General features: G+C 39.0%; 1 protein-coding gene and 1 pseudogene across 2 annotated transcripts in view; one reads left to right on the top strand and one right to left on the bottom strand.

Annotated features, from left to right (window-relative positions):
* CFAP299 (cilia and flagella associated protein 299) overlaps positions 1-25,882 on the top strand; it is a 746,834-nt gene that overhangs the window by 73,948 nt on the left and 647,004 nt on the right. The gene's annotated exons all lie outside the window — the stretch shown is intronic.
* LOC127483227 (26S proteasome non-ATPase regulatory subunit 4 pseudogene) lies at positions 1,646-24,932 on the bottom strand (annotated as a pseudogene).

The following is a 25,882-nucleotide window of genomic DNA, read 5'->3' as shown; positions in this document are numbered from 1 at the left end:
CAATCCCTATGACAGGCAACTGAGCTGGACAGGACCAACATGCCCAGAGGTGAGAAAGAAGTGTGAAGTCTTATCTCCAGGAGATTGCTCCAGCCTAGTCAGCAAGCCTGACCCCTGAATCCTAAAACTGGCATCTGTGTTTTAAACTAGCTGATAGGAACTTGGTGTTCTTGAGAGAGAGGGACACTATGAAGAAGAAACAGAAACAAGAGCAATCCACTTGCTCATGCATTTGGCAAGGTGACCCAGTGCTGGCTGGAGTCGAATTCAAACTGGATCTGAGTCATGTTGGAGTTATATCTGAGTCATGGTGCCAAGCTGATAAGCAGAAAATGACAATGAAGGAGGACGACCTCAGTTCTTGTCTCATGTAGAAGAATTTCCACGTGCACAAGGCAATGAGCAAAGCAGAATTTATTTAAGTCAGAAACCTCTTGCCACAGCAGCCAGGAGGGGGCTCCAGGTAAGGAAGATCTCTGAATTTAGATTTTTTTTAACAAATTATTTATGTGAGAGGCATATGGAGAGAGAGAGAGAGAGAGAGAGAGAGAGAGAGAGAGAGAAAGAGAATGAACCGCTCCCGTTCACTGCTTCTCCTGTTACTCCTCAAATGGCTGCAAGGCCTGGGACTGGTGGATCAGAGCCAGGAGCTGTGAACATAATCTAGATCTTCCATGTAGCTGTCAGTAACCCAGTTAGTTGAGTGATCACTATTGCCTCCTGGGTCTGCACTGGAGTCAGGAACTAGAGCCAGGAATCAAACCTAGGCACTGCAATGTGGGATGCAGGTGTCTTATGTACTAGGCTAAATGTTTGATCCTGAATTCTTATATGTATTTTAAAGGATGCTTTTTTATCTTCAACATTATCTTATTATATTAATACATTTGGAAGCTTTTTTAAAGGATTTATTTTATTTATTTAAAAGGCAAAGTTACACAGAGAGAGAGAGAGAGCGAGCGAGAGAGAATCTTCCATCTTCTGGTTTACTCCCGGAATGGCTGCAATAGCCATGGATTGGCCAGATGGAAGCCAGGAGCCAGGAGTTTCTTTCGGGTTTTCCACATGGGTGCAGGGGCTACACCCTTGGGCTATCCTCTGCTGCTTTCCCAGGTGCATTAGGAGCTGGATTGAAAGTGGAGTAGCTGAGACTTGAACTGCCGTCCACATGGGATGCCAGTGTCATAGGCTGCAGCTTTACTTACTATGGCCATACTGCTGGCCCCTGGAAGCTTTTTGTGAATGTTAGCTCTTTTAAAAAAGATTAGTAGTTATTAAACACCTGGGATGGTTATCTTTACCTTCTATCTTCAAATAATATTAAACCTCTTCTTGTATGCAAGAGCCTTTTCATGTTTCCAGTCATTCTTCCCACATGTTGTGCTATCTTGTCATCTATTTTCCTTTTAAGCATGTTACAAATACTGCAAGAAATTGTTAACATTTTCACTTAAATAGTTAATTTATAGTTTATTAAAGATAAGAAAAATTTACTTGTACTTAATTTCGTGTTTTTAACTTCTGGTCATTTTTATTTTTTTTTTAAACTTGCCAAGCTTTTTGTAGGTTGTAATGGTTGTAGACAATATTTGTAGCTCTATATCCCACCCCACCCTAGGCAATTGGCCACCCTTTCCTTCTAGTCTCATGGCTTGTCCTCCTCCCTCTTGCCTTTCCTGCCATTCTAGGTGACCAGGGAGGCCAGGGAGCCCATGGCATTTGGAATGGCTTCATTGTTGGGATCCACAGCTGGAAGGTTCTCTAGAACACTTTGAGGGAACTCCAGGTCCTGCAGCACATCGTAATCCCCCTCCTCCATAGCTGATTCAGATGTGTCCATGGCTGAGCTGGCACCAGTGTCTGCTGATTCTGCCTGGCCAAACTCTGTGCCCTGCAGGAACATCTGCATGGCATAGCAGTCAGCTCTGCCTCAGTCACACCACTCAGGTCAGAACCCAGAGCAGTTAAGCTCTTGCTGGCTGAGGGTCATCTTCAGCAAGGCCTCGTCTGAGTCTTCAGCCCCAGCGATGGCAATCACAGCCTCAGCAGCAGAGACCACTGCTGCCTGCTGTGCCTGTTCCTTCAGTGCTGCTGCGGCTCTTCCATACAGACACACAGGACCAGGAGCAGCTCAGGATCACCACCGGGATCCACTCCAAACTCAAAGTCACTGGCACTGAGACCCAACATGGCACTGCCTGCACCAGCCAGAGCTGGAGAGCTGATGAGAGCCTCAGCCAAGCTGGGCCCAGGAGGCACTTTTACCAGATGAGAACCAGTTCCATCTTTGCCATTCAGTGTGTTCACAAAGGCTGTCAGCTTTTCTGTGTTCACTTGATAATGTCAACATTTACTTTCTTCTTCTTGAGGGGTTTAACCAGTTTCACCAGATCCTTTTTGTTGTCCTCTTTGGGGCCCTCAAAGGCAATAATATGCATCTTGTGATTCTTGCCCTGTGGTTGCTTCAGAGTCAGCAAGGCGTAGTGCTTTCCAACACCATCTTGCCACTTTCCTTCCTCCTTAGCTGGCTCTCCCCATCTTCATTTTTTAAAGGAGATTTATTTGTTTGAAAGGCAAAGTGACAGTGTAACAAGGAGAGAAAGAGAGTGAGATTTTCCAACTGCTGGTTCACTACCCAAATGTGAGCCTGTATCAGGCTGAAGCCAGGAGCCTGAATTTCATTCAGGTGTAAAACATTGGTGGCAGGGACCCAAGTACTTAGGTCATCTTCTGCTGCCTTCCCACATGTATTATTTGGAAACTTGGTAGCTGGGGGCTCAAACTAGCACTGTTATATGAGAAGCAGGAGCCCAGCTGCTGGCTTAATAGGCAGAACCACAATGCCTGCCACTGGTCGTTTTCACTTTTTGTGTAGATTTACATCTCTTGTAGAATATTACTTCTAAATGGATAACTAAATAATTATCATAGAACTGACCTTCTAGTAAAGAATTCCCACACCTATCATTTCTTTTATATATTTATTTATTTATTTATTTGAGAGGTACAGTTACAGACAGAGCGAGCGAGAGACAGAGAGAAGGAGGATGAGATCTTCCATCTACTGGTTCATTTCCCAAATGGCCGCAACTGCCAGGGCTGGGCCGATCCAAAGCCAGAAGCCAGGAACTTCTTGTGGGACTCCCATGTGGGTTCAGGGGCCCAAGGACTTGGGCCATATTATGTTGCTTTCCTAGGCCATAGCAGAGAGCTGGATCAGAAGAGAAGCAGCCGGGACACAAACAAGCACACATATGGGATTCTAGCACCGTAGGCCAAGGCTTAGCCTTCTATGACACAGCGCCAGCCCATCCCTATCATTTCCTTACAAAAATATTTGGTCTTTAATTTTGGAAGTTATTTTTGGTGGGTACAGAACTCAGGTTTCTGATCCACTGTGAGCTTTCAACAATCCTTGTACATTGGTGACCTGGTAGGAGGACTGGACTTCATGTCTCCCCATGCCCTTGCTCCTCCTTCTCTGCAGCAAGTCTCTGTATCTGTCTGTAACCAAAATTTAATGTTTAAGAGACTGCTGTTTTCATTTTTGCTCTGATAGGTGCCATTTTTTGGTGCATGAGCTTGATAATGATAATTTTTTTCTATGCTTTCAACTAGAAAGATAAATAATTCCTACATCTTAGATTTGTGTGCAGTGTATACAACAGTGATATTTATTAACCTAGTCAATAGAAAGTGTAGTTTAATGAGATCACTTATTCTAACAGCAATAGGTTCCAATTTCTTACAAAATTCCTATATCCAGTTAGGTATATATGTTAGCTGAAATTCTTCTCTATTTCTGGGTTACTTATGAGATAATTGATTATATTTCATGTTTAGATATTATTTTGTTAGAATTATATTCATGTGGAACTTGTTATTGAAAAATTATTTTCGATGCAACATTTTCCTAATAAGATCTATGTACGAAGATACTGGAAGAATTTGTGACTCATGGAGAGCTATTTTCTTGTGTAATTAAGAGTATGACTAAATGAAAAAATATTTTAAATACACTCACTAGGCCTGAAAATCATATGATATTGGTTAATGTTCACTATTAGCTAGTTGAATATTGTCACCCCACCAAGACTCCACATTGAACTTTTGCCCCTTCCCTTCCTTCTTCCCTTTCTCTTTTGCTTTTTTTCCTTTTCTTCTCTCTCTCTCCACACACACACACACACACACACCTACACTTATAGGAGGGTACTTCAAAAAATTAATGGAAATGAAATTAAGATGTTTACTTTGGTGCAAAAATTCTGAAATCTATACATATTCAGGGTCTTTACAATGTGAAGTATTTATATTATGCAAAAACTAGATATCAATTTCTTTTTTTTATTATTTGACAGATAGAGTTAGACAGTGAGAGAGAGAGACAGAGAGAAAGATCTTCCTTCCTTTGGTTCACCCCCGAAATGGCCACTACGTCTGGAACTATGCCAATTCGAAGCCAGGAGCCAGGTGCTTCCTCCTGGTCTCCCATGGGGTGCAGGGCCCAAGCACTTGGGCCATCCGCCACTGCACTCCCAGGCCACAGCAGAGAGCTGGACTGGAAGAGGAGCAACCAGGACTAAAACCTGGCACCCATATGGGATGCTGGCGAGTAAGCGGAGGATTAATCAAGCAAGCCATGGCGCCAGCCCCTAGATAATGATTTCAAAAGTTTTTCACCAAAATAGACATTATTTAATTTCATTTTCACAAGTATTTTGAAGGACTTTCATACATGTATATACATGTAAATGTATATTTCCAACAAGTGAGTAATTACAGATGGTATTGATATTTTCAAGAAACATCATATCTATCTAACCATTCATCATCTACCTAGCAACAGATATTTTTATATCAGTGTTTCTCTGCCAAGTACCTATATAAAAATGTTCACATATGCAGTTAATTCTTATGGAAGAAGTAAGCATCTTCATTGCTTAGTTAAACTTTTTATATTTGCCATATAGCAACCTTTGTCATTTTTAGTTATAGGTCTTACCTTCTTTGAGTTTAAAAGACATTTAAACTGCTTTAAATCAATTTACAAAGAAAACTCTATAAAGAATATAATTATAGTTAATCTAATCAATGTACAACTAAAATTCATGTTTTAAAAAGTTGTAGCCACTTTCTTCATAATGTTATTTAGATTTTAGTTTTTGTTCTTAATTTAGCTGTTTAAAGTTTGTTATTCAATAGTCATTTGACCCTTTGTAGAAAATTTCAAGGATCTGATCTTCTCAGATTCATTCCACTTCCATGTCTCTGCTGCTGCCTCTAACAACAATGAGGGATTATCCATTTCTTTGACTGTTGCACTCTTATTACCTTAGAATATTCCATTTGTTTCTTCAGATATGCGGATGTCTGCTATCTTTCTTTTGTCTTCTCCCTTCTTCTCAATATAATGGATCTTTATCAAAGGACAGAACTTTGGTTTGTGTATTCTGCTTCTCTCACTTTTCACTCACTTTTATGTCTTCTATTAACTCGAGTTGGTTCTTCAGACTTGATTATTCTGGCTCCATGTATTTTTTATTGTTATGTTATCAATCTAGTAATAAAATTCCTTAAAAATAGCTCTTTTTGTTCTTTCACTGAATCCTGCTTCCTATACAAAAACTACTATTTTTAAATTATGGTAATGATAATAATTCTAAACATCTTCTAAGTCTACTTGATAGGAAATTCTAGATGGCAATTAACAATGAACTCTTGAGTCTTTTTGCATTTGCTCTTAAATTAATATGTTTTTTCATTCTTTGTGTGCATTCCTAATCTAGTCTTTCTTTAGACTGACTTGTTTTTGGCAATGTCTTACAACACAACTCAATCTGAACATTTTTCATACTTCTTCATGATCATGATGTTGGAAATAGCTTTCAAAACATCTTCCCTCTGTCCCTTCTTCCCTCCACTGGCTTACCTATCTCAGCTATCTATAATGTATCTATAATCTGCAATCCTACAAAGGAACTTGATGAAATTTACAAGGGAAATATGTATATCTTATGTCAACAAGGTTTTAAGAGTGTAGAGAAGCATCTGAAGAATGAAGCTGAGGTTAAGGTTAGTGTATAAAATGTTTGCCAGATTTGGGCAGATAATTCAAAGAGGAAAAAATATTTGCATTACAGAATTCATAGCACCCACTTGGAACAACCAATCTATTCAGCAGAGGAAGCATAGATATTTCTGATTGTAAAACCTAAGATTGTTTTCTTCTAAGGTGTCACATAACAACCCAGTTTGACTGAACCACATCAATATGTATATTGATAATACTACCAAGTTTTCAGAAATAGAGAAACTCTCTCTTGCCTTATAGGATTAATACAAAATTTACAAATTTTGATGTTATTTTCTTGGCAACCCCCACAATAGTCTCAAATAAATATTTCCTTACATTTTACAAAGATGTATTTATTTATTTGAAATTCAGAGCAACTTTGAAGAGGGGGATACAGAGAGAGGACTTCCACCCCGTTTCACTTCCCTAAATGGCTGCAATGGCCAGGGCTGAGCCAGGCCAAAGCCAGGAGCTAGGAGCTTCATCCTGATTTCCCATGTGGGTGGCAGAGTCCTAAGCACTTGGACCATCTTCTGCTGCTTTTCCCAGGCCATTAGCAGGTAACTGGATTGGAAGCAGAGCAGCCTGAACAGGAACCAACAGTGCCCATATGGAGGCCTGTACTGCAGGTGGCAGCTATACCTGATATGCCACAATGTCAGCTCCCTCTCCTTACCTTTTTAAATAATTTCGACTTTGAACTTAATGACCCTACTAAATTGCTCAATTTTATATATCAAAATTTGTCTTTTATTACTACTCATTAAGCAACTGTATGTTGAGAAATTGTCCTAAATTGATATTATCTGTCAGAGATGTGGATATTTATTCTTTTGTCATTCAGATTGTTCTGTTTTTCCTGGTTCTCTTTCCCTCATTAGAATTCAAAAAGACATGCTTGTCTTTGAATTTCGTCCAAAATGTCTTACCTAACTAGAACTCTGATTTTTCCTGCCCAGATTTACCACACACAAAAATCATCTTTTCATCCATTTCTTACAATCTCCTCCTTCACTTCTCAAAGACACTTACACTCATCAAGCATATACATGTGCCCTACTGTCTGTTGACTTGTATTTTCTACTAGTCAGAGATCAGAAGTCTTAACCCTTAGAAAGGATGCCTGATAGAGGTAGGGATATGCTTATATATTCTTATTTTTCAGGTGAGGACTAGCTGAGAATTAAAAGCAGAACTACTCAGCATTTTCTATATTACTCACATATTTTCTTGAATAGTGTTGATATTAAAAAGCCAGTTCTCCCATGTAGGTGACAGGGATCCAAGCACTCGGACCATCTTCCACTGTTTTCCCAGGCACATAAGCAGGAAGCTGTATTGGAAGCAGAGCAGTCAGAACTTGAACCAGTGCCCTGATATCAGATGCTGGAATTGCAGGCAGCAGCTTTACTCTCTGTGTCAAAATGCCAGCCCCCCAGGGTGGTGGTGTTATTGCAAAGACATTGTGAAATGATTACTACAACCAAACTAATGAATATAACCATACCCTCACATAGTTAATATATATATTTTTAGTGGTGAGTACAATTAAAATCCCCTCCTTAGCAAATTTCAGGTATACAATATGAAGGGACTTAAAAAGTTAATTGAAAGTTTGAAATGGAAAGATTAAAATAAAAATATAAACTTTATTTTTCAACATAAGCTCCATCAAGTATAAGCTCATATACCATTGGAGAGCCAGTGTTGTGGTGTAGTGGGTAAGATGGCTGCCTGCACTGCCACCATCCCATACAGGTCCCAATTTTTGTCCTGGCTGCTCCACTTCCAGTCCATCTCCCTGCTAATGGCCTGGAAAAGTAGTGTAAGATAGCCCAATTATTTGGGCCCCTGACATTGATGTGGGAGATCTGAATAAAGCTTTTGGTTTCTGGCTTCAACCTGACTTAGCCCCAGCCATTACAGCCATCTTGAGAGTGAACCAGTGGATGAAAGATCTCTATTTCTGTTTCTCCCTTTCCATTTTTAACTTGACTTTCAAATAAAGAAATCTTTATATAAAAACAGCAAGCATAAAAGATATCCTTGGAAGCAATGCTATCAATCATTTAGTCTATCCCTAAAGAAGTGAGAGTGCTGAGAATTTAAGCATGGTACTACATTCTTCTTTACATTGTTAACTGAAGAAAAATGAGTACCCTTTAAATATTTTTAAGACTAGGAAATAAAAATAAATCAGAAGAAGCCAAACCAGAACTTTAAGTTCTATATCTAATGATTTTCTGTTAAAAGCCTGACAAAACTGCCTTTGGTTGATGAGAGAAATGAATAGAAGCATAGTCATGGTGGAGAAGAACTCTCTGGTGAAAATTTCTGACATTTTTCTGCCAAAACTTTGTCATATTTATTCAAAAGTAGATGTTATTGCATTTGATCTTCTAGAAAGACAATAAGAAAAATACCTTGAGAATCCCAAAAATATGTTCCCACGACCTTTGCTCCTACACATCTGCTACAACCAAACCACTTCTACCACTTGGTAGCCATTGGTTTGCTTGTGCTGTTTTCAGAATTATACTGGTAAAGCCAAGTTTCACCTGCTGTTTCAATTTTTTCAAGAAATGCTTTAGGATCTTCTTTTTTTTTTTTTTTTTTTTTTTTTTTTTTTTTTTTGACAGGCAGAGTTAGACAGTGAGAGAAGCAGAGCGAAAGGTCTTCCTTCCATTGGTTCACCCCCGAAATGGCCACCTGAAGCCAGGAGCCAGGTGCTTCCTCCTGGTCTCCCATGCAGGTGCAGAGCCCAAGCATTTGGGCCATCCTCCACTACCTTCCCGGGCCACAGCAGAGAGCTGGACTGGAAGAGGAGCAACTGGGACAGTACCTGGTGCCCCCAATTGGGACTAGAACCCGTGGTGCTGGCGCTGCAGGCAGAGGATTAGCCTAGTGAGCCATGGCGCCGGCCTAGGATCTTCATCTTAACATGTTTAAAATTTCCACTTACCCGGCACCGCGGCTCACTAAGCTAATCCTCCGCCTTGCGGCGCCGGCACACCGGGGTTCTATTCCCGGTCGGGGTGCCGGATTCTGTCCCCGTTGCCCCTCTTCCAGGCCAGCTCTCTGCTGTGGCCAGGGAGTGCAGTGGAGGATGGCCCAAGTCCTTGGGCCCTGCACCCCATGGGAGACCAGGATAAGTACCTGGCTCCTGCCATCGGATCAGCGCGGTGCTCTGGCTGCAGCGCGTCAGCTGCGGCGGCCATTGGAGGGTGAACCAACGGCAAAGGAAGACCTTTCTCTCTGTCTCTCTCTCTCACTGTACACTCTGCCTGTCAAAATAATAAGAATAATAATAAAAAATAAAAAAAAATTTCCACTGAAAGCTCTACTCTTGTCTACAGCTGATCTGGGAACACCAGTTTTGGTATCCATCAAGCAGAAACATTGCTACATTTTAATTTTCAGTTATAGTTGAGTAACTTGACCCATTTGAGATGTCTGGTATTGCTTATTGTTTCTGTTCTGGTAGTCAGTGCTCTTCAACTAGGGCACAAATAATTTTTTTGTTGTAAATTGATGTGAATGTGCTCTTGCTGTGTTATGATGCTTGCGATCTAAGGTAGTCATTATTTTAATTATTATTAATATGACTGTTTGACAACATGAACTCAGTTTTGAGCTTTTTCTTGTGACATAAGTCAAAATAGAGCCAAGTCGGGAGGCCCATAACTTCACTCAGGCTGATTGATAGCCATATTGACAGCTGTATGCTAATATGAAAATTAGACAGTTTGGGTCCAGGACTTTTCCTTCTGATAATAGACCTTTTGTGGCAATAAATACTAATACCTTCAAACTGCCATTTGAAATACATCTTTCTGTGACTCTATTCCCTGTAAAAATTCACTCTGAAAAGGTAATGGCTGCTGGAGGCTCTGTTGAAGTGAAAGGCTCTTTCCTTCATTGCTGTTGGCTTGATGGAAATCTAGAACCATTCAGCATTACCTTGAAGGATGTGTTATTTGGGGAATTTCCCCTGGGATGCATGGTATTTGATTTGTTCCTAGCAGTCTAGGCTTGAGTAATTTTCTTTTAACTATTTTTGCCCATCTTTCCATATATTCCTTTTGCATATTTTTGCTTATTCTGCCTTTGTATGCATTATCATAAACCAATTAATTCAGAAACTGTCTCTTTCGGCTTGTCATTTGATTAACTTTCAAAGGCTATGCTCTTCTTGAAAAAATTATAATCCCTGAGGTTGAAACTGTCCCCAAGTATTAGGAAAACCGGGCCATTGGTCTGTTGCTGTGGGTTTCATCTTCAACATAGTTTTCATCCCTTCTTAAAATAAGTTAATCATTTGTAAACTGCTAATTTCTTGAATTTTTAAAATTTTTATTTATTTGAGAGGGAGAAAGAGCTCTCATCTACTTACTCACTCACTAAATACCCATCATGACTCCCAGCTGGGGCTGAAGCTGGCAACCAGAAATTCAGTCCAGGTCTCTCATGTGGGTGGCAGAAATCCAATCACTTGAGCCATCATCATTGCCTACCAGTATCTGTGTTAGCAGAAAGCTGGTGTCAAGAGTGGAGCCAGGTATCAAAACCAGGTGCTCTGATATGGAGTGTAGGTGTCTGAAGCACTAAGCCCAATGCCTGTCCCTGTAAACTGCTGATTTCTTTGTGAAATTGTTCCCATTAACTTTCCATAAAACATCAGTAATTTCACCATTCTTCCAACCAGGCTTCACTATAAATTCAATGTTTTGAAGCAAGCGCTTCAAGTTGAGCAGAATTCAATATGCTCTGATAAGGGATTGTTTTTCAATTATTTTAACAAGGAAAGTTTTAGTTATCTATTTAGTGTGATTCCTTTTTAAAATATAAAGGTAGACATTTTTTTCAGATGTGAGTTAATTTCTTGATTTGAATAACTTACACATTTTAAAAAACATATTTCTTCTCTAGATGTTAAAAGAATGTATGCCACATACCTGAAACAAGTGACATTGTAGAAATACCATCCTTATAAAATTATGGCAAATTTTGCATTCATTGGATTTTTATGAACTTGCTGTATTATAATTTTTCAGTTTGTTTATCATCTTTCTTTTTGTTTCTTACATGTTGACATATATGTGATTAGTTATATAAACTTTCAAGGGAATAAGTAATTTGATAGTAGACTTATCTGAGTACTTTTTGTGTTTGGTGTAATAATGACTAGTGTTATAATTTCCTGATATGTGCCTGGCACTGGGGAACACTTTACATGTTTTAACTTGTTTAATGCTTACAACCATCTTGGAGGATGTAAGTAGTATTATCTCAGTTTCACAGATGGAGAAACTGAATACATAGAGTTTATGTACAAATTTATACAAACTATAAGGGGCAGAAACAGAGTGAAGACTCAAACAGCTTGGTGTCAGAGGCTGGATTCTGTTGTTTCATGTAATTTAAATATAGCATTAAATGCCATAATGTAGTCTCTACCTTAGACATTATTGCACATAGTCTCAGCCACTTAAATCATATGAGAAAACTGATATTAAGATAAAACTATAAGCACCAAGTACTGCTCGATAATATTGGTCTTGGAAAGGATGCCATGAAATCAAAGTTTATGTTTATCAGAGCCCAAGTAGCCTGCTTAACTCTAAACAGCAGATTGGGCAATGGAGCTTTTTGATGACTAAACATTTTATGTCCTTAATATGTTTACTTTAACACAATATTAAGTCAGTTTTGAAAAGCTGCAGGTGTGTTTGGGTAGCATTGCTCTCTAAGTAGTGAATTTGTTACATTAGCAAAAATGTTTTTGCACCTGGATTTGGACAGTGATAACAAACTTTCTCAGTTCAAGAATAAATTGGGGCTCCATTTAAAATTTTTTCTATGTAAAATATTTGAATTCCAAATAGCTTTGAAAAAGTGCATAGCAATAAATAAATAAAATTTGTTTACATAGGTGGTACAAAGCATTTCCTTTTAGTAGAGATTGTTGTTCTTTGTAACAAGTTAATAATCTTCAAGCAAAGGAAATAATTTGTGGATTCAAAGACTGTTAGAGGTTTAAAAGGATTTTGCTGCTATGATTCTTTTTTTCCTTTTAAAAAACATTTTTATTTATTTAAAAGACTGAGTAACAAAGAGAGATAGAGAGCTCCTCCATCCCCCTGGTTTACTCCCAAATGCCCACAACAGCCTGGTTTGAAGCCAGGACCTGGAACTGAATCCAAGTTTCCCACATGGGTGGTAGAAACCCACATGCTTGAGCTATCACTTTCTGCTTCTCAGGGTGTGCAATAGAAGATAGTCCCAGAACTGGGAACAGTCAGAACTTGAACCCCGGCAACTCTGATATGGGATGTGGGCATCCCGAGTGGTCTCTTCACTGTTGCACCGAATGCCTGCTCCTCTTTCTTTCAATGTTAACTACTGATAGCTCTGATTTATTCTTTTGTGAACATGAAGCTTATTCCTGACATATTCTCTTTCTTCTGGCTATTCTTTCTATATGGAAACCTCCTCTGCTTAATCCGCAATTGTATGGCTGGCTCCTCCTTGTCATTCTGATCTTAGTCTATATGTTACCTCTAAATAGTTGTGACCCAAGACTGTACATCTAAACCAGTCATTCAGTTACTTCATAATGCTTTGCTGTGTTTTCCTTTGAGGACTTTTTGCCTCCTTTATTTCTATTGGTATGGATTGATTAAAATGAGGGTACTTCAAGAAGTTCATGGAAAAATGTAATTAAAAATAAGCTTATCTTAATGCAAAGAAATGCTGAAATCTCTGCATAAGATAAGCTTATTTTGATATAAAGAAGTTCTAAACTCCATGCATAATTTGTCATACTATGCATTTTTATAAATTTTTTGGCAGTCCCTTATATGCATGGATTTCAAAATTTTGCATACCAAAATAAGCTTATCTTTTAATTCAATTTTACATAAACTTTTTGGAGTGCTCTCATATATACAATTCCTTTTTCTTCAACTGCAGATAGGGAGATATCTTCTCTGTGTTCATCTTTGTCTTATTAGAGCTAATCATAGTGCCTGAATATTAGGCTATCAACTACTTGTTGAATAAATGACTTTTTGATTCAAGACTTAAGAATGCCAGGTTGCTATGTGAATTATGAAAAAGGTATTAGGAAAGTGGTTTGTAATTCATTTGGCAACACTATTCATCCATCATTGACAGGGGTCCTAGGGATGGTACCCATGGCCTAGCCTAATAGGTGATTGAGTTTATACACTTTGAAACTATGTTGTTTGATGAAAAATCACATTAACAAAACCTATACCCACATATATCTTTTTAAAACCTACTTGTATTGTAAAATTATGTGCTTTGGTACATAACTCCTACTTAGGCTTGTTGGGTCCATGGTTATGTAGCAATTATATATATATATATATATGCAATATGAAATGTATATTATATTTACAAAAATACATCATTTGAAAATTTTACTTGTATTAAATATACATAATATAAAAGTTACCATCTTAACCATTTTAAAGTATGTAGTTCAATAATGTTAAACTTTTTTATATTGTTATGCAACCAATCTGTATAGCTTATCTTTTTTTTAAAGATTTTATTTATTTATTTGACAGGTAGAGTTACAGACATTGAGAGAGAGAGACAGAGAGAAAGGTCTTCCTTCCGTTGGTTTACTCCCCAAATGGCCACAATGGCCGGAGCTATGCCGATATGAAGCAAGGAGCCAGGAGCTTCCTCCTGGTCTCCCATGCAAGTGTAGGGGCCCAAGCACCCGGGCCATCCTCCACTGCTTTCCCAGGTCATAGCAAAGAGCTGGACTGGAAGAGGAGCAACTGGGACTAGAACTGGCGCCCATATGATATGCCGGCACCGCAGGTGGAGGATTAACCTAGTATGCCACGGCACCGGCCCCGATCTTCTTCTTCTTTTTTTGAAGATTTCATGTATTTATTATTTATTTGTTATTTGAGAGGTAAAGTTACAGACAGAGAGAGGAAGAGAGTGGGAAAGGTCTTCCATCCACTGGTTCACTGTCCAAATGGCTGCAACAGCCAGAGCTGGGCCAATCTGAAGCCAGGAGCCAGGAGCTTCTTCCGGGTCTACAATGCAGGTGCAGGGGCCCAAGCACTTGGGCTGTCTTCTACTGCTTTCGCAGGCCATAAGCAGAGGGCTGGATCAGAAAAAGAGTAGCTGGGATATGAATCAGTGCCCATATGGGATACTGGTGCCGCAGGTGGAGGCTTAGCCTACTATGCCACAGTGCCAGCCCCAGAGCTTATCTTCTAAAACTGGAACTTTATGTACATTAAAAGCAGTCCCCATGTGCCCATCCCCCAGCTCTTGGCAACCTCTATTCTACTTCCTGTTTCTATGAATTTGACTATGTACCTTGTATAAGTGGAATTATACAGTATTGTCTCTTTTTTGTCACTAGCTTATTGCACTTAGCATAGTGTCCTCCATGTTCATGGATGTTGTAGCATGCATTGCAATTTCTTCCTTTTTAAAACTGAATACTATTCCTCTGTGTGTGTATATACAAACATTATATGTTTGTAAGTATAGATATAACTTTATATATCATATATCCATCAGTGGACAGATAGGTTTCTTCACCTTTGGCTATTGTGAATAATGTTGCTGTGAACATGGATGTACAGAAATGTCGGAGAGCTTGCTTTTAAACTCCTGGATATGCATACCTAGTAGTGGGATTGCCAGATCATATGGTAATTTTAAACTTAATTTTGCGATGAAACATCATATTGTTTCCTATAGAGGATCCATCATTTTACATTCCCATCAACAATGTTTAAGGATTGCAATTTCTGCAAGTCCTAATGAACACTTGTTACTTCCTGGGTTTTATGTATTTTTTTAAGGTAGCCATTCTGAGGGGTGGGACACATAGGAGTTATATCTTTTAATATATATCATCAAAAATGTCTCTTGGAGGATCTTGGAATTATTCTCGAATTGATATAGGAGGTTTGGATCACTGTTGGAATTTCTGCCTAATGTAACTCTCATCTCTTGCACCTGAGCTGTAGAACTTCTGCAGTAAAAGAAATGCTTGACACTAGCCTACCAGTAATATGGTTTATGTTCTATATCCTTCTGAGCAGACTAAAGCTAAGTATGGCCTATGACAGTCTCAAGAATCCATGCTTGGATGAACCTAAGACTCCTAATGGGAATTATAAAACTCCAACAGTACACTGTGTTTAGCTATGAGTAAATGCTTTGTTTATGTTAAATATCATTTGTTAGGAATATCTGTGCTTTTGCCTTCCTCCTCATGAAATGGGAATGATAACACAGTTCCATTAAGTTCTTGACTATGCATTCATTACTTGATGATCACTTATATAATCAACCTCATATCAGAATATATTTTGTTCTTTCATTTTATAATTTTAGAATAATAAGGGAAAAAAGATAAACACACATTTGTTATATATTACACATTAAGATTGGCTACTTAATGTCTTATTAGTGTTAATAGTGATATTTATATATAAGTTTATGAGCATTTTAATATTTACTTCTACACACATTTAAATTAATAACATTTCAGATGTACTAATTAGCATTCAGCTTATACAAATATTATGAATACAAAATTGTAAAACTTGCTACACAATTTTATAATTTCCTGAAGAACATATTATTTTTCTTCATTTTGGTTCCCTTTTCCAGATCTTGGAAAAGTATTAATTATATTTTTTATTTAGTTATTAGATGTGTCACTGATTGTCATTAATGATATTAACTTACATACTTTTATTATTAGCTCATTGAAAACTATTATATTGGGGTGATATTTTTGATCATATCTACTTCTTAGACTATGTCAAGCCTTAGCTGAAACAACAGCAATACAAACAAAAATGAAAGAAACTAATGTCCTACATAACACCCAATAGGAATGATTTTTGATAGACATAAGAATCTCAGTATGTTGATTCAAGTTTGGTTGGCATTCAGGTTTATGTAACAAACATTGTGTGTGTACTTCCCAAATGTCAAAAGTGTATGTAATCACTCTCATATATTTGATTTGAGATGTCAGAGGCCTAGTCCAACAGACCCCTACTTCTCAGGGAGAGATAGTGTTGGTTGCATTTGTTTTGTGTTTACCAGTGCATGTCAGATTCATACTGCCTCTGTTTGTAATACAAACTGAATATTAGGTATCATTCACACATACCAGGTAATGAAAACCTTTCAATGTCTAATGCTAGTGAAAACTTACACAATATTACCATGTACTTGTTGATTATTATGTGAAAACTACTAATAAGCACATCATGTGGTTCCCATAACTACCTTGAAAGGTAAGGGTCGTATCTCCACTACATAGGTGATGATAATGAGGTATGGAGAAGTTTAGCAACTTACTCAAAAAGAAGCATTTGGTTAGTGGTAGAGGTCTTTGTGTTTCTGAAATCTGTGCATTACCACAGTCACACAGTTTTATAGCAGAGAACATAAACAACAATAGGAACATTTTATGTTACTCTAACTTATTATTCTTTTCTTTCGCCAGAAACCATTTAAATAAATACAACTTTAGGAACATAGTTATTCTTCCCACCATACCTGCCTTCCCACTTGCTCTCCTACTCTTCTTCCTCCTCTCATTCCCATTCTTATTTTTCACTAAAGTCGATTTTTCAATTAACTTCAAACACAGAAGATTAACTCTGTACTAGGTAAAGAGTTCCACAAATAGTTTGAAAAAAAAAAAAAAACTCTTCCTCAACCATTTTTTGATTTCTTCTATGACCCACTCTTCATTCACAAGCATGTTGTTCAGACTCCATGTATTTGCATATGTTGTAGAGATTCTTGAGTTGTTGATTTCCAGCTTCATTCCATGTGGTCAGAGAAGATGCATGGTATGATTTCAATTTTTTTGAATTTGCTGAGACTTGCTTTATGGCCTACTATGTGGTCAATCCTAGAGAAAGATCCATGCACTGGTGAGAAGAATGTGTATTCTGAAACTGAAGGATGGAATGTTCTGTAGATATCTGTTAGGTCCATTTGGTCTATTGTGTCAATTAAGTGTTATTTCCTTGTTGATTTTCTGTCTGGATGATCTGCCCATTGCTGAAAATGGGGTATTGAACTTCCCTATTACTATTGTATGGGAGTATATGTTTCCCTTTAGTTTCATTAACAGTTCTTTTAAATAGCCAGGTACCCTGTAATTAGGTGCATATACATTTATTATAGTCACATGTTCCTGTTTAATTGATCCCTGAATCATTGTGTGGTGCCCTTCTTTGTCTCTTTTAAAAGGTTTTGTGTTAAGTCTATTTTGTCTGATATTAGGATGGCTACACCAGCTCTTTTTTGGTTTGTGCTAGTATGGAATATCTTTTTCCGTCCTTTCACTTTCAGTCTGCAGTTATCTTTGTTGGTGAGATATATTTCTTGTAGACAACAAATAGATTTTTTTTAATCCATTCAGTCAGTCTGTATCTTTTAATTGGAGAGCTGAGGCCATTTACATTTACTGACTATTGATATGTAATGACTTGACCTTGTCATTTTTCCACAAATATTCCTATTGTTTATTTTAGATTTCTTTTGTACTTTTACCTGGCAGATTTTCTGCCTTCACCTTCCTTCATAATGATGACATGTTTCTGTGATTAGCACATCCTTAAGCATCTTTTATAGGGCTGGATGAGTGTGACAAATTTTTTCAATTTCTGTTTGTTATGGAAGGTCTTTATTTCACTTTAATTCATAAATGAGAGCTTTGCAGGGTATAGTATTCTGGATTGATAGTTTTTTTTTCTCTTAAGACATGGAATATAACTCACCATTCTCTCCTAGCCTGTAGGGTTTCTGATGAGAAGTCAGCTGTGAGTTTAATTTGAGATCCTCGGAAAGTTAATTTGACATTTCGCTTGTATACATTTTAGAATCTTTTCTTTATGTTTTACTGTGGAGAGTTTGATCACAATGTGTTGTGGTGAAGATATTTTCTGGTTATGTCTATTAGGAGTTATATATACTTTCTGTACTGAGACATCTGTTTCTTTCTCCAAATTGGGGAAGTTTTCTGTAATTATTTCACTAAAAATGCATCTAATCCATTACTTCTTTCCACACCTTCAGAAACTCCTAAGACATGTATTTTGAATTGTTTGATAGTATCTCATAAATCTCCAGCACTGTTTTTTAGTTTTCTAATTTCTTCTTTTTTTGTGGTCTGACTGTAAGATTTCCAGACATTTCGCTTCTATCTCAAATATTCTTCCTTCTGCCTTACTGAGTCTGTTTTAAGGCTTTCCACTACATTTTTAATTTGATCTATTGAACCTTTCATTTCAAGTTCTCTTTAAAAATCTCAATTTCAGGGCCGGTGCTATGGCGCAGCTGGTTAACGCCCTGACCTGAAGCATCTACATCCCATATGGGTGCTGGTTCTAGTCCCGGCTGCTCCACTTCCTGTCCAGCTCTCTGCTATGGCCTGGAAAGCAGTAGAAGATGGCCCAAGTCCTTGGGTCCCTGCACCCATGTGGGAGACCTGGAGGAGGCTCCTGGCTCCTGGCTTTGGATCTGCACAGCTCTGGCCGTTGCGGCCAATTGGGGGTTAACCATCAGATGGAAGATCTCTCTCTCTTTCTCTCTCTCTCTGTGTAACTCTGAATTTCAAGTAAAATGAATAAATCTTTTAAAAAATCTGAATTTCATGGGAAAAATGTTCATTCATGTCATGTATGAATTTCTTTGTTTCGTGGATTTGCTTCTGATTTCTTCTAAGTAATCCTACAATCAATATTTTGAATTCCATTTCTGGCATTTCTTCAATTTCTTTTTTTCACATTCTAGTATTGGAGTGTTGTTGTGTTCTTTGAAGACAACATGTTGTCTTCCTCATCCTTGTTTCTTGAATTGCTGTTTTCATTTTTAGGCATTTGTGGAGTACTTGTTGGTTTTTTTTTCCCCTTGTGATGGCTTTTAGCTTTGAACTATGCCTCTGTGGATTAGTGAAGTGTCTGCTCTTTCCCTGAATACCCTGAGGAATGTGCTGGTTATGGTTAGGAAGTTCTATTCAGTGCTACAGGATGAGGGGAGTGCCCAAGGTAACATCCAAATTGGGCTTGGTAAATCTCCTTTTTTTTTTTTAAATCAGAAAGGAGGTTTAATCTGCTCTGTAGTCTCATACTCACCTCCTCTCCTCCAAGGAGACCAATGCCTAGTCAGTAGCCCCAGTGGATATAATATTCATTTGTGCTGCCACAAGAACCACTCAAAAGATCCATGCAGCACCTGGTATGAGCATGGATTCTACAGCAGTGACCCTCACAGGGGAATCACGGGGCCCTTAGCAGGTGGAGCTTCCCACAGTGACTACCCAAAGACCCAGCCACACCCTGCACCCTACTACATAGCCAAAGTGTTTTCACAGTCCCAGCACACAAGGCTCCCACAGTCATGAGCACCTAGTCACCTGCCCCTTGTCAATGCTCGCAGCCAGACTCAGGCATCTCCTCTTGGCTGGTTGCTTGGTGAGCAGACATGAGCTAGCACAGCTGTTACATGTGTCCAAAATGGCACCTGCCCCCTCTCAACTAGTTACAGGACACTGTTGCCAGGTGGTTGGGAGGAGAAATGTGTCCCTGTTTTTCCCCCTTAAGTTGGCAGTCATACTATCCCCCACAGGGCTCCAAGCCAGACTCCCGCCAGGCTCTTTCTGCAGCTTTATCGACAGTTCTGCTGCAGTTTGGCCTCACCTTACTCTTCAAAGCTCGTGCTGAGGCTGTCAACTGCTGGGATCTTGAGTTATGTGCATCCATACCTTCCACATAGATCTACAGTGTCCCTCTAATTCACATAGAGTTTCCTCTTCCATTTTCTCCCTAACTTTCCCTTGATACTATACTCTTTCCACACTTTTTGAAAACTATCTTCTCCTAAACTAGAGCATTAAGCTCCCTCCCTATTCTACCATCTTGGTATCTCTCCTCTAACTTAATATTCTTTTTTTTTTTTAAAGATTTATTTATTTATTTGAAAGAGCCACACAGAGAGAGGAGAGGCAGAGAGAGAGAGAGAGAGAGAGAGAGGTCTTCCATTTGATAGTTCACTCCCCAACCGGCCACAATGGCCGGAACTGCGCTGATCAGGAGCCAGGAGCTTCCTCCAGGTCTCCCACACGGGTGCAGAGGCCCAAGCACTTGGGCCGTTCTCTACTGCTTTCCCAGGCCACAGCAGAGAGCTGGATCAGAAGTGGAGCAGCTGGGCCTCAAATCGGCGCCCACATGGGATGCTGGCACTTCAGGCCAGGGCGTTAACCCACTGTGCCACAGCGTTGGCCCCCTAACTTAATATTCATAAAATCAGAGTGACTATGCTGTGATGCCTAACAATAGAGAAATGCAGTCAAGTAAGCAGATGTATTACTAAGGTGAATGCAACAGGATAATTACATATTGCCAGTACGCAGACACTCAATGAATGGAAAGATATATTTAATGAAACCAATAGAACACAGGATAACAAGCACATAGGGAGAACTGCTTGACTCTTCCAGCCAGAGGTGCATCAATTATCTATCATCTTAAAAACGTAGCCTGGAAACTCATGTGAAGATTTGTAGCTACGACATTTGCTAAGCTCACATTTAGGCTGGCGCCGTAGCTCACTAGGCTAATCCTCCACCTGTGGTGCTGGCACCCCAGGTTCTAGTCCCGGTCGAGGTGCCAGTCCAGCTCTCTGCTGTGGCCCGGGAGTGCAGTGGAGGATGGCCCAGGTCCTTGGGCCCTGCACCCGCATGGGAGACCAGGAGAAGCACCTGGCTCCTGGCTTCGGATTGGCACAGTGCGCCCGCCTGCGCCCGCCATAGCGGCCACTTGGGGGGTGAACCAACAGAAAAAGGAAGACCTTTCTCTCTGTCTCTCTCTCTCTCTCTCTCTCTCTCTCTCTCTCATTGTCTAACTCTGCCTGTCAAAAACAACAAAAAAGCTCACATTTATTATTATATATTTATTAAGCTCATTTATTATTATATATTTATTAAGCTCACGTTTAGTATCATACATTTATTAAGCTCACAGGTGTAGGAGTTGGCTGGCCTTAGTCCTGCTACCGTGGAATGGTGCTTGACCAGGCTTGTTACTGAGTCTGTGATCAGCTGGTGAGTTGACTGAGGCTGTTTGGCTGTGATGGATCAAATCTGCCTCACATGACCTCTTAATCTCAGGCTACCTTGCCTAGGCCTGTTCTCTTGGCAGAGACATGGATCTAACGAAAAAGGACTGGGCTTAGAACTGGCACACAGTCACTTCTGTATGAAACTTTTCATCAAAGTGAGTCAAAGGTCAGCCCAGATTCAAAAGGTGGAGAAGCAAGCTCCACTTCTTTATGAGAAAATTTGCAAATTTGCACAGAGTATATATACAGGGAAGTTTGTATAAAAAACTGAGTATAGTGCATTTTTGCAATCACAAAGTAACTAACGTCCTGACTTCTGTATTCAACCTTTTATATAATTTCATTGTATCTGTGTGTTCCTAAATACATATTTTAGTAGTTTTGACTTTACACAGAGATGATATTGCTAGGTTTAATCTTTCAGGACTTACTTTTTTCATGTAATATTTTATTACTAGGAACCATTCATATTTTGTGTTGTGCTATAGCTAGTTTTTGCCATCTGTGTGGCATTTGGTTGTGTGTATCACCATGAAGTCTTAAAGTTCTTGTTGAAAGGGATTTGAGTTTTCTATAGATTTTGCTATAGTGAGCTGAATTGCTATGAATATGTCCCCTAATATGCATAACTAAGATTTTTTCCAGTGATTTTTTTTTGTTTTATACTAGAACATGTCAGTTATAGGGTATGAGAATGATTAACCTCATTTCCAAAGTAGCTAAACCTATTTGCCTTCCTACTACCAATCACCAAAATATCTTGTGGTTCTCTTTTCCATCTGATACTTGTTAAAATTGGTTTTGCTTTTGCTTTTCAGCTATTTTTAAAACTAGTTTCTTGTTGTAGCCTTGATTTATGTTCCCTGATCACTAAAGATATTGAATTGAAAAGCTCTTCTTGTGTTTATTGGCAATTTCTGTTTCTCTTATAAAAAAACCTGTTCTTGTCTTTTGCACATTTTTTGTTGTTTTGTAGATGTCTTATTTATTTGTTCTTGTTTATAAATATATATGTATATTTCATGTAACATCTAGTTGGTACTTTTTTGTTTAAGTAAATGTTTTGACAGTAAGAATGTGAAATTAATTTGGACATCAGCTTACTGGGAGTCAGAGAATAAGTTACATTGTGTTTGTATATAGGTGGGAGGTGCATCTTTTCCTCTTCCGTATACATTCCTTCAATTGTGTACTGACCTTTGAAGGAGTATTTACATATTTAAACATTCAGAAAGAATATTGAAGAAATGGAGGAATGGGAAAGAAAGTTCATTACTTTTTTTTTTTTTTTTTTTGGCAGGCAGAGTTAGACAGTGAGAGAGAGAGACAGAGAGAAAGGGAAAGTTCATTACTTTTTTATAAAATTCAATTTATAAAATGAAAATGTACTCTTGCTATTTTCTTGAAATCACTGTAACATTTTTTGTTTTACACCTTTAAATTTCAGTATTCACAAATCATAAAGTCATGCAGTGGTATCTTGGAAAATATAAACAATTGATAAATATGTAAGGAACTGTTCTGGCTCAGCATGTTTATAAAATAGGAATTTGTGCAAAGTTAAGTATCGCCGTGAAAATAAACTGAAGGAGGAAAAAACACTAGACATTTCAACTAATTTCAAATTTTCAAATATGTTTATAATAGTTCATAATAAAACATTAGACCATAGCCATGCCAAAACCCTTAGAAATATATTGCTAGATGAATACCTTTAATCATTTAAAACAATGTAGATGTCAGAAAAATGTATGGTCAGGATATATTTTTATAAAATGGATTATGAATTATAATTGCTAAACTCAAATAATATTTAAAATGTTCTGGTAGTCACTGTTTTCACAAACTTATAGATAAATTTTTCTATGGGTTTTAGCTTTCTAATTTGTTTTGTTATTTGCTTGTAGGATATTCCTACAAAATTTGTTAGATTATATCATTCTTCAATTAGATGAAAATGGATTTCTACATACATATAATGATGAAAATACATTTTAGAAATGCCATCAAAATGTAAATGTTGATTGTTATTTCATGGATCACATGAGTTTTGATTTTGTTTTCACAACTTTTCTATTTCAGTTTTTGTGGAGCATAGAAAAACGTTCTGCAGCAATGCCCTTCTAAATTTGGTCTTTAATGAAAAGAATTATTGGAAGCACCTGAAATCTGATATAAGTTTTAGAGAAAGGTACCACAAGATGATAGCATACATAATTACAAAGCAAAGAGACTTAGAAAGAGCAATATATTTTAGGGGAAAAAAAGGGCAAGCACACCACTTGGAATGTTTTATCAAGAGAGGGATACTGAAGTGAAAAGTAATCCTTGTGCTTTATTTGGCATTATTTGCTGTATTCGATTTTGGTCTTTGCATTTGGCAAAGAGTATGGAGACTCTGGAGAAGGTCCAGCGAAGATCAGCAAAAGTGATGTAAGGAATGGGACTTGCTCCTGGGAGAGGGCTCAGTGGGATCAGAGCTGTTTAACTTGGAGGAGGGAAGCCTACGGGGTGATTTAACTGTCTTCATGTATTTGAAAGGTTATTATATAGAAGATGCAGAACAGATGTTCTTTACTTTCACGGGAGACCATATAAAAGGAAATACTTTTAAATTGTAGCAAGAGAAAAAGTTCAGTTGATCATAAAGATGAACAGAATTAAAAAGGGAGTTCAGCACTGAAACAGGTACCCAATGACTATGAGGAAATTCATTCCTTAGCGATCCTTAAGAATAGTGGCTGTTGGCCTTGGATAATTTAAATGTCCTCTCATCTCAGTGTGGGGAGCTACCCTATGTCTCCAGTTGAAACTCTTCCAACTCAGAGAGTCTGTGTATGTTGTTTTCACTCTCATGGAGTTATCTGGAAGGCAGAAGATAGAATTCAGCAGAGGCAGAGATCCAAGGCCTGCCTGGATCTGTGGGTGTCTGTGATCTCCTGCTGATTCTGCAGGTATTTTTTATTTATTTATTATTTGATAGGTAGAGTTACAGACAGTGAGAGGGAGAGACAGAGAGAAAGGTCTCCCTTCCGTTGGTTCACTTGCCAAATGGCCACCATGGCTAGCGCTGTGCCAATCTGAAGCCAGGAGCCAGGTGCCTCCTCCTGGTCTCCAATGTGGGTGCAGGGGCCCAACCACTTGTGCCATCCTCCACTGCCCTCCTGGGCCAGAGCAGAGAGCTGGACCGGAAGAGGAGCAACCGGAACTAGAACCCAGTGCTCATATGGGATGCCGGCATCTCAGGCGGAGGATTAACCAAGTGAGCCACGGCGCTGGCCCCAATTCTGCAGGTATTAATGATTGGACCTTGGATGAGAAAGTATTTTTTTTGATATTATTTATTTATTTTTTTGACAGGCAGAGTTAGACAGTGAGAGAGAGAGAGACAAAGAGAAAGGTCTTCCTTCTGCTGGTTCACCCCCAAAATGGCCGTTAAGGCCGGCGCACTGCGCCAGTCCGAAGCCAGGGTCCAGGTGCTTCCTCCTGGTCTCCCATGCGGGTGCAGGGCCCAAGCACTTGGGCCATCCTCTAGTTCCTTCCTGCGCCACAGCAGAGAGCTTGACTGGAAGAAGAGCAACCGGGACAGAGTCTGGTGCCCCAACCGGGACTAGAACTCAGGGTGCCGGCGCTGCAGGCAGAGGATTAGCCAAGTGAGCCACGGCACCAGCTGAGAAAGTATTTCTTACCTGTCCATGTGTGGAGGTATAGTCTATATGGCCTTTCCTCTGTACATGTTGGATCTGCAATGAGAATTCAGAAAATTATAAATAGCTGCTATAATATTGAAGATAAAGCATTACATTAAATTATCTCACTTTGGGGCTGGCATTGTGGAATAGTGGATTAAGCTACCACCTGTGACGACCTTCTGTATTGGAACTCTGGTTTGAGTCCTGGTTGCTCCACTTCTGATCCATCTGTCAGACTGTTAATGTGCCTGGGAAATCAATGGAAGATAGTCCAAGTACTTGGGTCCCTGCCATCCATGTGGGAAACCCAGATGGAGTTCCAGGCTCCTGGCTTTGACTTAGACCAGCCCTGGCTATTATGGCCTTTTGGGCAGTGAACCAGTAGATGAAAGATACCTCTCTCTCTATCTCTCTCCCTCTCTCTCTCCTTATATGTCACTTTGCCTTTCAAGAAAAAATAAATATATGAATATAACAAGCATGATTGAATTGTACTCTTTAAATTGGTTAATCATATGGCATGAGAAATATATTTCAATAAAATGGTTACAAAAATAAATCTTAAAAAGAAGTTATCAGCAGATTTCCGGCAAGATGGCGGAATAGGAAGGGAGCACACTGATAGTCTGGGGAGAGATAGTTTAATAAAAGTGGAGATACTGCAGGTTCAAGGAAGAGTAGGGGAGGAAACAGCAGAAGAAACTCTTCCGGAACGCGTGACTCACAGCGGACCTGCGTGGAGAGCGTGGGAGCCCACAGTTCGGGACATCAGCGGCAGACTCAACACACCAGCGCTGGAACGCGAGGTGAGCCGAACCTCAATAGCCTGAGACACCGGCAGGCAAGCGGAGAGAGGAGACTAGAGGGAATGACCCCCGGGGGGGGAAGTTCACAAGGCTAACTGGAAGAGAGAGAGAGAGAGAGAGAGAGAGAGAAAAAGGGTGACTAGTACGGA

The sequence above is a fragment of the Oryctolagus cuniculus genome, chromosome 8 (genome assembly GCF_051225735.1).
Source record: "Oryctolagus cuniculus isolate XC-2025 breed Fujian yellow rabbit chromosome 8, ASM5122573v1, whole genome shotgun sequence".
NCBI classification, from domain to species: Eukaryota; Metazoa; Chordata; class Mammalia; order Lagomorpha; family Leporidae; genus Oryctolagus; species Oryctolagus cuniculus.
The sequence above is the reverse complement of the archived record's forward strand: the minus strand, read 5'-3'. Positions and strand labels throughout refer to the sequence as shown.